Genomic DNA, 18,876 nt, shown 5'->3' on the forward strand with positions numbered 1-18,876 from the left:
CACAGTTGAGTGTTCTTTTCAAATAACTCTAGCTTCTGTCATGTTGACACAAAACATACCAATACACTTTTACTTTCTAAACTTTGATTTCACGTTCATATAAAGACAATGATAAATTTTAAAATATGGTCTGATGAGTTTTGATACATAATAAATAATTTAAGCTCACATATATATATATGTATATGTATATGTAGATGTAGATGTAGATGTAGATGATGTATATGTATATGTGTATATGTATATGTATATGTATATGTATATGATGTATATGTATATGTATATGTATATGTTACTGGTCACTCTAGTATAGAAGTGAGTGAGACAGGTTCCCATACTAGAGCCAGGCTCAGGTCTGTCCATTAGGCTGTAGATTTTTGGCTGAGTTAGGCCCAACAAGTGCCCACCTTCTGGGCAGCTTCTTTCTTGACATGATGAACCTGTAGGACCACCAGTTTCATCCACCTTGGAATGAAAGACTCGGGGAACTCCAGTATGTGCAGCAGCTCAGGGTTGTCGATTTCCAGTAGCACCCCTTTCCAGTCAGATTTGAATGCATTGTTTGAATAAGTGGGAACAAACCTTCCCCCAGCCTATGCTTCTTCTGTTCCCGAGGAGGTGGTGCTGCCAGCATGGAGGCTGTCAGGAGCTCCTGATCCTGGATATGGACTGCAGGCTGGGGGGCCTATAGTGGCTGAATGGCAGGGTGAGGGCTACAAACACTGGAGGCATTCTTGTATGGAGCCACTGCCCTGGGAACAGCAGTGGCAGCAACTATAGCACCAGGCTTAAGATTTGGCACAACTGTAGGGAAGCCTCCAGACTGGCAGCTGTGAGTAAGTCCTTGCTGGGCAGCACCAGCCCCACCAAAGTCCATAGCCAAGCAGTCCATGCACTCAGGCCCGATTCTCTGAATGGTAGTAGGAAGGCCATGAGAGGCTGGAACATTACCAGGTGGAGCCAGATGTCAAAAAGCTGGACAAGGACCAGACTGCCACAGATCACTTGGCATTCCTTAGAAGCCTTGAGGTCTCCTTCCTTGCTGCCAGCCTGGATTATGCATCATCTGTGCTAACTGGTTAGGAGTGTAATATGAGGCCTTCCCTGCACCTGAAGACCTTTGGGCACAAAGTAGACACCAGTTGCAGACTAGAACTGATTTAAGATGGAGTCTGTAGGGAGTGCTCTCAGCCCAGCCACATTCTGCATATACTGGTTAGTTAGGGGGATCTTCTGCTCCTCCTTCCTCTGGGCCAAGGCGACATCCAGTGGCTTGGAACCCACAAAGTGTCCATTCATCTCAGATAACACCTTTGGTTGCCTCTTCAGGAGAGGAGAAACACACAAATCCAAACCCTTTGCTTCTTCTATCTGCTAGCATCACCTTTGCACTGGTGATTGATCTAAAAGGAGAAAACTCTTTCCTTAAATTCTCATCATCAACGGTGTCACCCAGGTACCAACTAATCCTCTCCAGCCTCAGCAGCTCAAATTTCCATTTTAATTCAGCCTGATGCTCTACTTTTTTTCTGTGCATGGCCTATGCATATGGTTTCCTGCTCATTTCTTTTCCATTCATTTCTTCCACAGCCTTTATTGGCATACTAATGTTTCTCGTAACTTACAAAGCCAAAGCCTTTGAATTTTCCACTGGAATCTCTCATCACCTTGACACTTAGGGTCTTAACAAATTGGCTGAAGAGCTCTTTTAGATTCCCATCATCCACCTTTTCTCCAAAGTTTTTGATATAAATATTGGTGAATTCCTTGGATTTAGCTCCAAGCTCGGCTTCCAGCTCTTTTAGAGACCACATACACTTTGCCGTCATTGAGGAGCATGCCATTCTTCTTCTTGATGGCCTTGTAGGCAGCTTCTTGAATATCGAAGTGGACAAAAGCATAGCCCTCGGAGCCTTTCTCATCACAAACCACCTTACAGGACAGGATGCTTCCAAAAGCAGAGAAAGTGTCATACATGGCCTTGTTTTCTATAGATTTGTCCAGGTTCTGGATGATTTCCCACACTAGACTTTCTCAAAGAGGGATCCCTCTGACACCACATGATGAGGATTGGCTTTCCCTTAACAACTACAAAGCTCATGGTGTCCAAGGCCCTCTCAGCATCAGCAGACTTCTGGAAGTTGATGTAGGCATAACCCAGAGAGTGGAGGGTGATGTTATAGCCACAGATGCAGATGAACAGCACACGCCCTACAGGGCTGAACTTTTCAATACAGCATGTCTTCAGTGAAATCTGAGTCAGATCGCCCATGTATAAGGAGGCCATGGGATAGCCTGCTGGCTGTAGTATCCATCTCCTTACCCAACACAACCCTGAGCACTTTCAGGAGGACTTCTTATAAGGCCTACTGCAAGGAAAAAAGGGTCTCTGAGGAGCTGTTGCATGGGCCGAAACGCAGATGGCGCCAGTGATGCTGGGAGAGGCTGAAGCAGTGAGCCTCCAAGGCAAGAACAGAGCGTGGGACTACTTGCACTAGACCTCAAAGCCCCAAGACAAAAGGCTCTCAAAAACAATATGGCCCTCTCCTGGAGTTTGAACTCTTCAGCTATCCTGGCTTGGAGCTTAAAAAATAAGAATTAAAGTAGGGAATACCCTTGCAAATGGGCCAAAATTCTTTAAAGAGGCCTTCAGATGCTGTGCTCACAGTGGCTTTGGGGACATGCATTTCAAGATAACCTATGACCACTTGATCCTCGACAAAGAGGCTGAAAACATCCAATGGAAAAAAGATAGCCTTTTCAACAAATGGTGCTGGTTCAACTGGAGGTCAGCATGCAGAAGAATGCGAATTGATCCATCCTTGTCTCCTTGTACTAAGCTCAAATCCAAATGGATCAAGGACCTCCACATAAAGCCAGACACTCTGAAGCTAATAGAAAAGAAACTGGGGAAGACCCTTGAGGACATCGGTACAGGGAGAAAGTTTCTGAACAGAATACCAATAGCGTATGCTCTAAGAGCAAGAATTGACAAATGGGACCTCATAAGGTTACAGAGTTTCTGTAAGGCAAAGGACACCATCAAGAGGACAGATCGGCAACCAACAAATTGGGAAAAGATCTTCACCAATCCTACATCAGATAGAGGGCTAATATCCAATATATATAAAGAACTCAAGAAGTTAGACTCCAGAAAACCGAACAACCCTATTAAAAAATGGGGTACAGAGTTAAACAAAGAATTCTCACCTGAAGAACTTCGGATGGTGGAGAAGCATCTTAAAAAATGCTCAACTTCATTAGTCATTAGGGAAATGCAAATCAAAACAACCCTGAGATTTCACCTTACACCAGTCAGAATGGCTAAGATTAAAAATTCAGGAGACAGCAGGTGTTGGAGAGGGTGTGGAGAAAGAGGACCACTCCTCCACTGCTGGTGGGGTTGCAAATTGGTACAACCACTCTGGAAATCAGTCTGGTGGTTCCTCAGAAAACTGGGCACCTCACTTCCAGAAGATCCTGCTATACCACTCCTGGGCATATATCCAGAGGATTCCCCACCATGTAATAAGGATACATGCTCTACTATGTTCATAGCAGCCCTATTTATAATTGCCAGATGCTGGAAAGAACCCAGGTATCCCTCAACAGAAGAGTGGATGCAAAAAATGTGGTATATATACACAATGGAGTACTATTCAGCCATTAGAAACAACAAATTCATGAAATTCTTAGGCAAATGGATGGAGCTAGAGAACATCATACTAAGTGAGGTAACCCAGACTCAAAAGGTGAATCATTGTATGCACTCACTAATAAGTGGTTATTAACCTAGAAAACTGGAATACCCAAAACCTAATCCACACATCAAATGAGATACAAGAAGAAAGGAGGAGCGGTCCCTGGTTCTGGAAAGACTCAGTGAAACAGTTTTTGGCAAAACCAGAACTGGGAAGGGGTGGGAGGGAGGACAGGGGAAGAGAAGGGGGCTTATGGGACTTTCGGGGAGTGGGGGGGGGCTAGAAAAGGGGAAATCATTTGAAATGTAAATAAATTATATCGAATAAAATAAATAAATAAATAAAAAAAGAAAAAGAAAAAGAAAAAAGCATAGACTGCCACAGAAGAGAGGACAGAAAAATAAAAATAAATAAAAATAAAAAATATAAAAAAAAAAAGATAAATATGGGCCCTGGGCTCCTGGGGGTTTTCAAATACAGCGGCCCTGGAAGGGGGAAACCAAATCTTTGAGGGTGCCAGCGAAGGGCAGCATGGACAGGTGGTGCAGCCAGCCAGGGTGCTGGGTTGTCATGCAGTGATGAGGCATGCAGGAGCCAGCCAGGTTTATTGGGAGGCTTTCCACTGGATGGACAGATAGATGCTGTTGGACAGGTAGGCCTGAAGCTGTGAAAGTCACTTCCCAGAGGGCTCCCAGCACAAGTCACTGCCTCATTCTCTTGTTCTTCTTTCTTTTTTCCCTTTCTTTTTTTCCCCCTCTTCCTTTGTTTTTTTTTTCTTTCTTTTTATTTTTTAAGGTTTTTTTTTTTTTTTTTGAGGCATGCTTTCTATTTTTTTAAAGTTTTTTCTCTTTTGTGCTTCAGGCTTGCTAAGCCCAAACACAACACTAGTGGCTGGGACCCAGGATGAGAGAGTAAGATGGTCTTCTTTTGAAATAGGCTTCAGCAGACATGATGGCGAGTAAGTGCCAATGCTATAAGAATGAATCTTCCTTCCTCCATTGTCCTTATGTATGCCTCCAGCAGAAGGTGTGGCCAACATTAAAGGTGTTTACCACCACTCCTGGATCTAAAACTTGCTTTGCCACAGACTGTCCTTGAACTCAGATATTTACTTGCTTCAGTAGTAAAGGTATGTCCTACCTTTCCTGGGCCTAAGCTTCTCATGGCCACTATGTTTCAAGATCTTCATGCTAAGATCCAGGTCAGAAACTTGTGTATTCCAGTCTCAAGATCTGGATCACAGATGTGACCTCTATTTCTGGATTGTAGTTCATTCCAGAAGTAGTCAAGCATATTTTCCAGGCAAGGTAGATCAAAGATTTTTGTGGCTGAGTTGGTGTATAAATTTCTCTTTTGATGCCCTACTGAGTACCTTTTCATATTAAAGATAGAACTTCGGGGTGATTGGTCTACACAGGCACCAGTTCAACCTCTCTATGCTCAATGACTTGTGTAGATATATGTAGTTGGAGTTTTTGCTACACTGCTTTGGCTCCTTGTGAGCCTCAAGAGCTATTTTTGGATAAGCAATGAAAGACAAACACAAATTAGCTTATTTTTAACATGCCTTATTAGCTCAGTGGTTGGGCATTTCTAAATTTCCTGTGGCTAGCATGCCCTTCCCTCTGGTATTCCTGGATCAACATCTTCTAAAGCTACTTTTAACATTGTTGCCCTGTTACTTTCTGTGAAGCCCATTGGTTTATGCTGCCCAAGACACTTCTGGGCAGTGCTTTGGGGGGCCACTTTCCCTTGAGTCCTACATTTTGGATTTGTCTGTCTCTCTGCTCCTATCAAGGTGATTCTCCCTTTCTTACTCCTGTATCTTTGCCTTCAGAACTAAGGGTCCTGCCCCATCTCTCTTTGCCCAACCACTGGCTGTCTGGCAATTCTTTATTGTCAATTAAATCCAGCTGGAGACAGACTTCCTTTAGTATGCAAGACACTGAAAACAGGTTTTATGTGTAACACAATTAGTAAGAGAACACCAGCCACTATAGATATTGTCTTTAGCAATGGGCCCTTGCTATCAATTTGTGGAGAGCAACCTCTTTTCTTGGCAACATCAGAGAAGATTCCTCCTGGAAAAGATGGGAACAAATACAGAACCCCACAATGAGTCATTATGCAGAGACAGAGTCTTTGTAACACATAGCTCTAAATAAGATGTTTCCATCAAATCCCTTCCCTCAGAACTCAGGGACCCCTGGGTAAGAGGAGACAGAAGGATTGTGGGAGACAGAGGAGATGGAGGACACAAGGAGAATAACATCCTTTAAAACACCTAAATAAATTTCATATGAACTCATAGAGAATGAAGCTGTGAACATAGAACTTATAATGGCCTTTGTATTATCTTCTGCATATACATTATATATAGCTTTCAGTGTAATATGTTTCTGGGACTCCCAAAGTGCAGAATAATGTGTTCCTCACTCTTGTGCCTTTTCTTGGGGGCACTTTAACTTCTGTAGTTTTGGCTTGTCTAACTTTGTTGTGAATCTTTTTTATTTTGTTTTATCTTATTGTTTTTTATTTTGTTAAATGGTAGAACCCACTGTTTTAAAAAATAAATTTAAAAAGAGAGATTAATCTATCATTAATAATAACACCCTTAGGATCCAGGTAATTCCTAATAGCATCTCAAGTTGGGAACAAAACTTTCATTTAAAATAAAAATATTCTTAGGGGATAGTTTAAGTATAATCCATAACATCAACATTCCTTTATGTTTCTCCAATATTAGATAACAAAATCTCTCCTTCTCCCACTAAAAGAAAGACAAAAATTAAAAAAAAAGTCTTTTTTATTAGTATTTTCTGTGAATAAACATTTACCTATATGTATGTATGTGTACTTCTGGGCAGTCTTATGTGCTATCCAATAGTCATTAAAAAAGAACTTCTTTGGGTTTTGTTCCTTGCATCCTAAGAAACTGGTCAGATAATAAAATCTTAATATCATTAATAAAAAATAAATGAAGTTTTTACTATGTAAAGCAGGAAAAAACAATGTGATGGTGAATTGTACCGATAAGTATTCCATTACTGAATCATTATATATATATACATATACATATACATATACATATACATATACATATACATATATATACATATACATATGCATATATATACATATACATATGCATATATATATATATATATAATTCAAATTGTAGTATCTTTCTATGTATTTTGTCAGGGTTTGAATATGCTTGTTTCAGAGAGTAGCACTATTTGGAGGTGTGGCCTTGGTGGAGTAGGTGTGCCACTGTATGCATGAACTTAACACCTTCACCCTACCTGCCTGGAAGTCACTCTACTATTGAAGAGGTAGAACTCTCAGCTCCTCCTGCACCATGTCTGCATAGATGCTGCCCTGCTCCCTCCTTGATGATAATGGATTGAACCTCTGAACCTGTAAGCCAGCCCCAATTAAATGTCCTTTATAAGGAAAAAGAAGATATATATTACTGCTGCTATGAGGTACCATCTTCAAACAAGTGGTAATATGTCTCCTGCTGGTCAGTCTCCACACTTCCCCTCTTCTCAAAGGTAAGCACTACTTTCATTTTTTCATAGTCAACTTTATTCTTCCAGAAGGATACTTCAAATAAATTATACAGTAAACTTTTTGTGTACAGTGCTTCAGTTAATCAGCACTATGTTAACATATATATATATATATATATATATATATATAATATGCACAATGAGTTTACTAATTTGTAATGCTAAATAGTATCCCATCATATAAACCCTTTTTTGAATTCTCAAATTGGAATAATTATAAAAGATAAGGACATGACCTTTTGATGAAGTAGCAGAGACACAGGAAGAGATGGAGCCATTAAGTCCAGAGGAGGGGTAAAAATTTTGTTAATACAGTATTCATGTACAAAATTTTCAAAAAAAATATTAAAATGAAAGAATATTAAAATTTTGGCATTGTTTTGAACATGAATAGCCCCCCATCTCATACTGGCAGAGACAAGAATATAATTTCAAAGATAATCTGTGTAGTTAGTACTCTTCTTTTTCCCACACTCTAGAGAGAGAAAGTACCTGAATCTAATTTCTTCCCTTTTGTTTCATCTTTGATTATAACTACTAACAAACAACCAAACTCCATCGATGACCAAGAACCAACAACCTCACCTCTAAAAGGTCTCTAGCAGTTATGTACCCTCTGAAAAGTTCCCAGAATTCTTAAGAACACACAATCACAGAAATTATCTGCAGCTTAAGAAACGATGCGTCTGTTAGAGCACAAGCCAAATCAGTCAGCTTCTTTAGACAATCCTAAGCAGCTCCATATCCCCATAACTGTGATTCAAATGAAAACCTGTTCTTACAATATTTCTGTGTTTTTAAGAAAATTACAAAATTATTAAGCATGTCACAATGTTTCCCCCCAGTTTAAGCCATTGATTGTTCTGTATCAGGAAATTTAAACGGAGCTATTTGCAATGGAATATGTGCTTTTGAGGTTAGTGGCCAAGTTATTTCAGGAGACCTTTTCTGCTCCTTTCTTATTATTATTTGTTTTGATTACATTAACAACTTTTAATTTCCTGTGGAAATATAAATTTCCCATGTCCCTAATGCAAAACTTTTGCTGGCTTCCATTCTGATGTTAATACATTCTGTAGTATAGAGGCTGATTTAATTTATTCCTTGGATCAAACAGCTCTTAATTTTTGCTATAGGCCCTGAGCCAGGCTCTCTAGGTTTTTTTCTCAATGGCATGAAATTAGCTTAAATGTCTTTTTTTGATTTGCACTCCTGAACCCAATGACAGCATATTTTCATCACATACACACAGCCTGGTAAGCCTAGGCATTCTTTCTGTTGGAGATTTAGGAAAATTATTTGCTCTAGAAGCAGCTTTTTAACTTTTGTGGCACAAACTACTATATTTCCCAGTTAATGCACCAGCAACTTTGAGATCTGGGTGTTTTGACTTGGTCACAATCTTTTTAAAAATGTCAATATTTCACACAATTGAAGTACCAGGCATTTTGATATCGGAGACCTCTCATTAGAGCTTAACGTATTATGTTAGACTAGTATACATTAGAACCAACATCAGGGTCATATTCCTTATCTATTCATCTGTAGGTGCTACTCATGCCTTTAATGTTCTAATAACTTTTTTACATCTGGTATTCAAAATTTCATATGTCAAGGTCTCTATTAATACCTGCATTGTGTCAGGGTCTGATATGGCTTTGTTCATAGCTGATTCTAATCTTTTATTTAAAAAAAAAATCAGTAAATGCTTCTCCACAGCCTTGTATAATCTTGGTAAATGAGGTAGACTTTTTGTGGGTTCCTCAAACTTGTAATTTGTCCCAAGCTCTTAAAGTCACAAAGTGACATTATTCTATATTAATATAAAAATTTGTATCTATTCTTTTATATCAGAGTACTGACCTTAGGCTAGCATTTTTTTTTTTACTATATTCATTCCCCTAGCTCTTTTTGACTCTTTAATATTCATGATTTCTTCCCTCCACTATGTTTACCAGCTGTTACAAATTCTTACCAGTCTTGGGCTATTATTATATTTTGAGTAGCACAGTTATTTAGAAATTGTTTCATATAAGGTGAGTATACTCCATATGAAATTATGGCCTTTTAAAAATGACTTAAATCTAAAATTTTTATATGACAGCATTCTATTTTATCATAATCTTGGTTCCATACCATTAACAGGCATATGCTTTAGGACTACTGGGAAAGCTGATGGTGATCTCATAACCCTGTGCTGCCCTTCTCTCACCTGTTGGTACAGTTGGTTTAAGATTAACCCTTTCTATCAAAATTGGCTGTTTTAACTGATTGGCCTCCTGCTTTTTCAGCTCTTTTCTAACTGGATCATCCTCCAGCCCAGTTTATCCCCTTTCCTCCCATAGGAAGCTCAGGAGCTCTTTATTCAGTCATGAGCCTTTTTGTTCTCTGTTTTCTGGTGTTCCTCACTACCCAAGTGCTTCTACCAAATCCTCCCCAGTAGCACAGTCAATTCTGCAACTCTTTCAAAAAAAAGTGTGAGTAGAGTTACCGCCTTTGTTTTTACATTTCATTCATTTATTTTTTGTTGTTGGTGTTTCTCCTCCATTTCCACCCACAATTTTTCCAACCACTCAGCAATTTTTCCAAACTTTTTGAAACAAAAATATATGAAGAAGAAAAAGAGAATTCAGAAAATGTCCTCCTGGAGGGATATTCTCTAAGTAGTAGAAGCTGCAAAAAATTTTTTGCTGGCATCTTTAAAAAGTAATATATATTCTTACATCTCCTGCCATTTTCTCTAAGGCATTTGAAATCAAATTTCCCATTTGTATCCTTAAATTTCAAGTCCCATGTCAGACACCTCGTTTAGCTGGTCTTTGCTACTTTGTGGGTTCTTTTTCTCTTTATTTACCCTCATCCACCTTTCACATCCTAAAACTAGCTAGGAGAGAAATAAGGACAGATGAGAGAAAAAGATAGATAACTGTGAGTTTAATTTCTTTCTTTTTGTTTCTTCTTTGAGCACAACTTCTAACAAGTTGCAATAAAATCCTTGAATGACCAGCAACCACCAACTTTACCTATCAGGGCTAGAATTATGAAATGTTTGAAGAATTCAGATCACAAAATCACAGAAAATATCTGAAGCCGGTAAAATCATGACTCTTATAGTGCACAAGGCAAATCATAGCTGCTACTGTGAAGGAGTCCCTTATCCCCACATCTGGGATAAAATTAAAACATATATTTTTATAATATTTCTGTGTTTTAAAGAAACCAAAATTTAAAAATTCTTATGAATGTTACTACAATAGTCTACACAGATAGTGATACACAGGGAATGGAACATCACTGAAGACACAACAGTAATAGTGATACACAGTGGATGGAATATCATTGAAGTCAGAGCAGTAATAATGTAAGAGATGGATGTGGGAAGTTGTGTTGGGAAAGAAAGTTTTCTGAACATGGCAAGTTGATTTACCCATAAACTCACAGAATCAGTGGTTGTCTGCGTCAGATATGCTTGAGACTGTGTCTATCAAAATTCTATTTTGGATAGGGAGTGGCTCATGAGACCCCTGGTGTGGTACAGAAAGTTAATTTAAGTTGCTGGGGTGCAGTGGGAGTCACGTTAGTCAGTAGTATAGCAACTGGTCAGTTACCTTTCCTAAAATAACACCAAACCCATGTCCACACAAGATTAAATTAAATATACAGAAATAATAATTGAGAGTAGGGGTAATTATTAGAAAGAATAAGAGGTTCAACATAACTGGAAAGGGAGAAAGAGAGGACCTCAGAGACAATATAATCAAATAATATTTTAGAGATATAGAATTGTGAAAGAATAAATAATAAACTGTAAGCATCATAAAATGTAGGTTTATATAGATTATTTTGACAGGTATCTTAGGAAAATATCTAGAGATGCACTTGTTATTTATAAAGAAAGTATACATCAATTTTACACAATAATTTATAACTATAATCTAGAGAACTTGTGTCATTTCACAAATTCACTAAACAATATATGAAAGCTACAGTTTAGTACTTAAAATTATGACTTGATTTAACAACTCTTGTCAGTGTAGTGGTATATCATTGTGCTGGCAATTTTCATTTGTAGAATAGCTAACTCTTATCTTTTTTCATCTGACCTTTTCGGGTCCTGGGAAAAATGACATTTAAAAATTATTTTTTCTAATTTTAACTTTATTGTGAAATGTTAGTATATTGTTAACAATTCTTATGACTAAATTCATTAGATGTGTGCACTGTTCTCATTAGATATTAAACAAGTATATGGCATGTATTTTGAAAAATATAATTCAATAAAATACTGATGCATAGCCATTAGTTATTCCTGATTAGATAATTATCAGCTACAAATTTTGATCATATTTATTTTTATTTTTCTTATATGAAGATATTTGTGCTTATCTCAAAGTTATCACTATTGATTTCCAATTCATATTACTTATTTTTCTTTCTATTTGAATTATTTAAATATATTGTAAAGTTGCTTGGGCCAGCTTGTCAAACATTGAGACATTTTCTATTGTATCATTAGGTTTCTCTTTACTGCAACATTTTAGTTACTGTTATATAATTTCAAGAGATTTTCTGATGGCCAGGCTCAACACAAAGACACTCAGTACTAGAAGTGAGCAGTACTGTAGCATTAGATTATGAAAGCTGATAGTTGGAGGTTTAGGGAAGGATTCACAAAGAACAGAGCAATAGCAAACTGGAGCAGGAAGGATAATCTTACATATGCCAAGAATAATGTAATTAGATTTATTTTGTAAAGTCCCTATAAATAGAACGATTTATCCAATTTATGGACTCCAGATAAATAGGATTACCTTTAATTCTCTTGGCATTCAAGCCCATTGCAACTGAGGCTAAGATTTAATATAGCGCCAAAGTATTAAAATTCACATGGTACTTGTTTAAATGTGGACTTAAGAAAGGGACTTGGTCAGCTATTAAGAGGGCATAAACAAGACTTGCATAGTGAAAATAGCAGTAAACACAACTACTGGGATAAAGAAAATTTCATAATTCCTTATATGCAGAGCTATGGCTGATAAGAGAGAATAAGTCTTTTCTAGAGGTAAACTACTCGATAGAAAATCCAACCCCTAAACATATGTACGTAAGAAATACACTTAATATGTTCTCTACATACACACACACACACACACACATATATACATATATATATATATATATATATATATATATATATATACACATATATGAACATCCATACACATACACATCCATATATATGTGCGTATGTGTATACATATATGTATATGTCTATAATAAGTATATATATCCATATATATATATACATACATGCGTGTATGTGTGTGTGTGTGTGAAAGAGAGAGAGAGAGAGAGAGAGAGAGAGAGAGAGAGAGAGAGTAACAGTAATAAATATAGAAAAATGTATATGACCTTAAGGGGGCACAGAAAGAGTTGGATAGGTAGAGAGATTGTGTAAAGGATGTAAATATAGTACTCACTTATGAAATTCTTTTAAAATTTGAAAATTAGATTAAAAATAAAAGCAAGAGCAATTGATGGACTTTTAACTAGTGACTCAAAACTTAAGCAAGAAGCAGAACCATATTACTGTTAAGTGAATAAGATGCCTCTATAATAAGCTTGCCATTTCTTACTGTTTTTTAAGTATTTTAATGATGTTCGTGGATGATTAGTGATGTAGTCAAATCATTGAACTTAGGGTGTAAAAATGAAATTATTAGTATACATATATAAATAATAAAAATTTCTCTACGATATAACAGAGCAAAAAGTTAATCAATGTTCTTGGTTTAACTCTAACCAAACAAGTTAAGACTTGCATGACAAGAACATTAAAGTCTCTGAAGAAAGAAATTGAAAAAGGTATCAGAAGTGAAAAACAACTTCCATGCTCATGGATTGGTAGGATTAACATAGTAAAAACCCATATTAAGTTGTTACCACCTTAAATGCTATTATACCTATCATCTTTTTCACTATCTTCATAATCTAATGTGTATCATTGTCATTCAATAATGATTTTTCCAGTACAGTAAATGCTAGGTAAGCATGTAAACCAAGTACTTGATATCCAGCTAGTATGATTAAGGAAGAGCTTCAATTATGGTCAAGAAAAACTTACCATTTTCAGCATTTCAGAAACTTTGCACTAGATAGGTTGCTGTATCAAGAAGAGTGATAGTATATGACTTATCTCCATCTGCTAAATTACAAGAACTCTCCAATCCCTACTCTATCTTCAAACACAGCCAAATGTTTGATATGGAACTTTCAGGAGCCCCCACTAGACTATCCTGTTTAAATCCAATTATTATTCTTGCTAAAATATTGACCCCTCTTCATCAAATATATCTCCAAGAATACCTGTGTCAATAAAGGGTTTTCTGTCCTGTATGCATGAAAACATGACTATGTAGCCAAAGATAGAAAAATAGTACCAGAAGAGGCAGAAAACTAATTCCATTCCATACATACATAAGGCTAAATTTTAATTTACATACTTTGATTCCTGTACTTTTGACTTTGTAATATGACCTGGTCTATATTTACTAATGTGTTTCCTTGCTGAAATTGTCAACCACTTGAAGAATTTCTAACTTCATATGATTTTGCACATTTAATTTAACATGTATTTTAAAAGTATTAATAAATCTTACCCCTAGGAAATGAAAATAGAAATAAAAATATAATATGTCTTGAGTCAGTGTCACATTTACAACACCAAGTGAAAGCAAATTAGCTCAGTATGTGAAGAACTGTTGTGTCTAGTAGCTTCTAGAGAAAGGTGGATAGGACATGGTTTGAGATGTAGTCTCAGACATAAAAAAAAAATCTAGAAACAGCAGTAAAACACTGTTTTTTAAAGAAGAATCATTGGTCTTAGAATATATATTTAATTCCAAATTTGTACATTCTATAAGAATGACTTTTGGCATTTATCCCTGAGCCTGAATTTTCTTATTTCTTTACATGTAGAAAAACTATCTAGGCCATGTATACTTCATTTAACATTGACAATAAAATAAAATGTTATGAGTGCTTACAGTATGATGAACACAACTAGATAATTATCACCTTACAAGCTTGCTGATTTAACCTGACCTACAACACCTTATAGTTATATTCATTAAGAAGGCTTACAATAAAGTAATAACTACCTTTGATTTTTCAGAGTATACAGTACATACTCATTTTAAGTAAACCACTAATCATTTATCTGTAAATGTTGACTCCAGTCAACCAATTTCAAATCAATTACACAAAATATAATATAGCATTCTGTTAGTGCCTTAATGAGTTTTAGTCTGAAAGAAGCATAACTTAAAAAATAAATTTACTCCATAGTGATCTGATAGGAGGCATGGGATTATTTCGATCTTCTTATATTTATTGAGGTCTATCTTGTGACCAATTATATGGTCGATTTTGGAGAAGGTACCATGAGGTGCTGAGGAAAAGGTATATTCTTTTGCTTTAGGGTGAAATGGGCATATACCCAGAGGATTCCCCAGCATGCAATAAGGACACATGCCCCACTATGTTCGTAGCAGCCTTATTTATAATAGGCAGAAGCTGGAAAGAATCCAGATATCCCTCAATGGAGGAATGGATACAGAAAATTTGGTATATATACACAATGGAGTACTATTCAGCAATTAAAAACAATGAATTTATGAATGTTTTAGGCAAATGGATGGAGCTGGAAAATATTATCCTAAGCGAGGTAATGCAAACATAAAAGAAAACACATGAAACGCCATCATTGATAAGTGGATATTAATTAGCCCTGAAACTCTGAATACTGAAGATACAATTAGCATATCAAATAATTCCCATGAAGAAGGAAGAAGAGGGCCCTAATCCTGGAAAGGCTTGATCCAGCATTGTAGGGGAGTACCAGGAGAGAGAAAAGGGAGGAGGATAGATAGAAGAATGGATGGAGAGAAGAGGACTTATGGGACATATGGGGGGGGGGCAGACTGGGAAAGGGGAAAGCTTTTAGAATGTAAACAGAGAATATAGAAAATAAATTAAAAAAAATAAAAAAGAATTCTAAATGTAAATAAATCCTTTCTCCCTTAAGTAAAAAAAAAATAAATACATAAATTTATATAGTCAATGTTTTTGTACCTGTTTTATTATATTTTTGATAATTTCATATATAAGTATAAATACACACACACACACACACACTTTCTCATTTCTCATCCCACTTTTACTCCTATTCTTCCCTGATTCTTCCTGAAATATCTCTTTTTTTCATGCATGTAGTTTTTCTTGGTAATGCACTGAGTTTTGCCATCTATGGATACATGTGCAAGTATCCAATAAAGTCTGATAGACTCTCCAGTGGGCAAGCATTTGAAGACACCAAGTCTCCATCCCCAAGAATTCATCAGTAGACAATAGTTAAACAAGAACAGGTAGGATCTAATGAGCTCTTCCCCAATCTATGACTGGTTGTTAACAGGTTTAGTATTGTACAAGCTTAGTATAATCTTAATAAAAATTGGAAATATAAGTTTAAATAAATTCCATTTCAAATAATTTTTATTCAGTAATGTTGAGATCATATATAAGGGAGGTTCTATTGATGAAAATTTCTATAAGATGGCTTGAAGAAAGAGGTTTAGTGACTTTGAACTTGTTTATTTTAACGCAAGAACAGTTAATTCTATTAAGTAAAAAAAGAAGATTTATTTGAAAGCAAAAAGTAATATCTCACAAGACACCAGATTTCTTAGGGACTTGAACATGAATGTTACAATTTCCCAAATGATTAAAAAGGTATTATTTAGGTAGTTAGTTATTTAGTTATTTAGTTATTTATTACTCAGTCTATTTTTTTTTTTTTTGGTCTAGCTACATAACTCTACTGAAGGGAGAATCAAAATGAATCGTGTTTAATGATTAAAGAAAAGCTAAGAAAAAGAATTTAGACTAATTATTCTCAAGTTTATTTAGATTAGAAATGATTGTCTTCATCCCATATAGTTACCAAACCCAGACACTATTGTGGATGACAACAAGTGCTAGCTGACAGGAACCTGATACAGCTGTCTCTGGAGAGACTCTGCCAGTGCCTGACAAACAGAGAGGGGGCGTTCTCTCAGCCAACCATTGGATTGAGAACAGGGTCCCCAATGGAGGAGTCAGAGTGAGGACTGAAGTGTGTGAAGGAGTTTGTAGCCCCATACGAGAAACAACAATATGAACCAACCAGTATACCCAGAGCTCCCAGGAGCTCAAATATCAACCAATGATTACACATGGAGGGACCCATGGCTCCAGCCATATATGTAGCAGAGGATGGCCTTGTTGGATATCAATGAGAGGAGAGTCCCTTGGTCCTGTGACGGCTCATTGCCACAGTGTAGGAGAATGCCAGGACAGGGAAGCTGGAGTGGGCAGGTTAGTGAGCAGGGTGCAGGGTATGGATTTTTGGAGTGGAAATGAGGAAAGGGGATAACATTTGAAATGTAAATAATGAAGACATCTAATAGAAAAGAAATGATTGTCTTCATGAAGCCCAATGCTACAATGCTGTAATGCATACGTGGATTAAATATATTAATAAAGTCAGAAAGTGAAGTATATCTAACTGAGTTAAGACTTATTATTGTTACATGTGATTAAGTATCTTACAGGAAATTGTTTTTTAATGAGATAGTTTGAACTTCATAAGGCATATTTTTAATGGAATTCAAACATCAAATTCTAGAACTGAGAAAATTTTGAGTACTGTTATTTCAATGCTATTTTGGATACTGAATAGTTGGTTATATTAATGCTTAAGTCAGCCTTGAAAAATTTTATTTTTATCCAGAAGACAGAAAAAGTTCAAAAACATTATGTCTCTTGAATTTTTTGTGCTGTTTTGGAAGATGATTTATTAAAATGGTCAAAACTATGAATTATGCAAGAGGAAGGGAGTCAATTAATTAGGAGATTATGTTTTGAAGTGAGCAGATACCCCAAACAAAACTGCATAGTGTAACAGGACTGTTGCAGGTAGAGGAGTGAATTATGAAAAAGAAATATTTTTAAAATTTCTTTATACGTTTGTGAGATATAGTTTACATAGGACAAAGGTTACTCACTACTCACATTCAGTATTCATGTAAATGAATTTTACTAATTTTACAAAATGATATAACCTTCACCGTAAATCAGTTTTTTATTATAATTTGCAACTTTTATTTGTATATATTCTTTGGAATCCATGTGTGTGGGCATTTAAAAGTGACTATACATTATATCTTGTCTACATTTTTTCTATACACATCTAAATGTTTTATCGTGTTCTTTCAGAGGTGCTGTTACCATGGATGTCATTAGGAGAAAGGTTTTGAAGGAACAAAGAGAGGCAAACAATAGCAAATAACACACGGGAACATATAAAGTGATTACTGCATATGGTTTTTTAGCCTCTGAGTGTAATGGAATTTTAATTCAACAGCATGGCTACTCTCCCTGGAACACAGACATATACTAGCACACACTTTTAATCCCCAATAATGTTAGTAAGGTTAGTTTGTAGAAGGAAGCAGTAAGGTTTGAAAGTGAAATCAGTAAGATGAAGGGCTTCATTGAGTACAGGTCAGTTGAGCTCAAGTCAGTTCAGTTCAGTGCAGTTCATAGTTAAGTCAATTCTTTTCAGTTATTTGAGTTCAGTTGAGATAAGCTGAGGTCCATTCAGTTTAGTTCAGTAGAGTCAATTGAGTCATTACAGTGAGTGCAATGCAATAAAGTTGAGTTTATTTGGGCGTTCATGCAGTTCAGTGCAGGTCAACAGAGGCAGTTGAAGCCAGAAAATGAGAAGGAGCCAGAAGCTGAGAACATATTGGCAGAGTTAGTTTGAAGCTAAGCTGAGCAATTCATTGAGAAGCTGAGAAATTCCACATTGAATCAGTAAGCTTGGAAAAGAGTTTGAACAGGAACAGATGAATAGAACCAGCCAGCCAGATTTCAAAAAGAACTAGAAATGGTGAGCTTATTTAGCAGCAAGCCTCTGAGATGACATTTACATCAGGCAAATAAAAGTTACTTTTATATGAGAAAATTTCACAGAAATGGAAGATTGATATTCAAATATAAATAAAAAACCTATATTTCAAATAATTATATATGTGTGTGTGTGTGTGTTCCTTCCAATGAATTTTACATAGATTTAATATTTTTATTTTTTTAAATTATAGTTTAATTAATTACATTTCCCTCTTCCCTTCCCTCCTTCCCTTAAACTCCTCTCCCACCCTTGGGAAGATATTTTCTCCAGTTCTTTTCAATCTTGAGATTTCTGTAGTCTATGTTGGAGGCTCCTCAGGCTGTCCCCCCTTTCATTTTAGCATGTTTACTGTTGGTGGCTTTATTCAGGTCTTCTGTAGGTAGTTGTAAGGATGACACTTCATGGGTTTAGCCTGTCTGACATTTCTAGGAGACAGAACTTTGCAGCAAAATTTCTTGGTTCTAACTCTTACAATTTTCCATACCTTCTTTTGCAATGGTTCCTGGGACTTAGACTCAGAAATTTTGCTATAGATGCATCAGTTTTAATATATTTTTATTTTAGTATATAAGTATAATAATATCCATTA

The 18,876-nt window shown here is 36.3% G+C and overlaps 1 pseudogene; it reads right to left on the reverse strand.

Moving 5' to 3' along the window:
- Positions 1-386: 386 nt before the first annotated feature.
- On the reverse strand, positions 387-2,290 carry LOC127674463 (polyadenylate-binding protein 4-like; annotated as a pseudogene).
- Positions 2,291-18,876: the final 16,586 nt, after the last annotated feature.

Source organism: Apodemus sylvaticus, chromosome X (assembly GCF_947179515.1).
Source record: "Apodemus sylvaticus chromosome X, mApoSyl1.1, whole genome shotgun sequence".
Taxonomy (NCBI): domain Eukaryota; kingdom Metazoa; phylum Chordata; class Mammalia; order Rodentia; family Muridae; genus Apodemus; species Apodemus sylvaticus.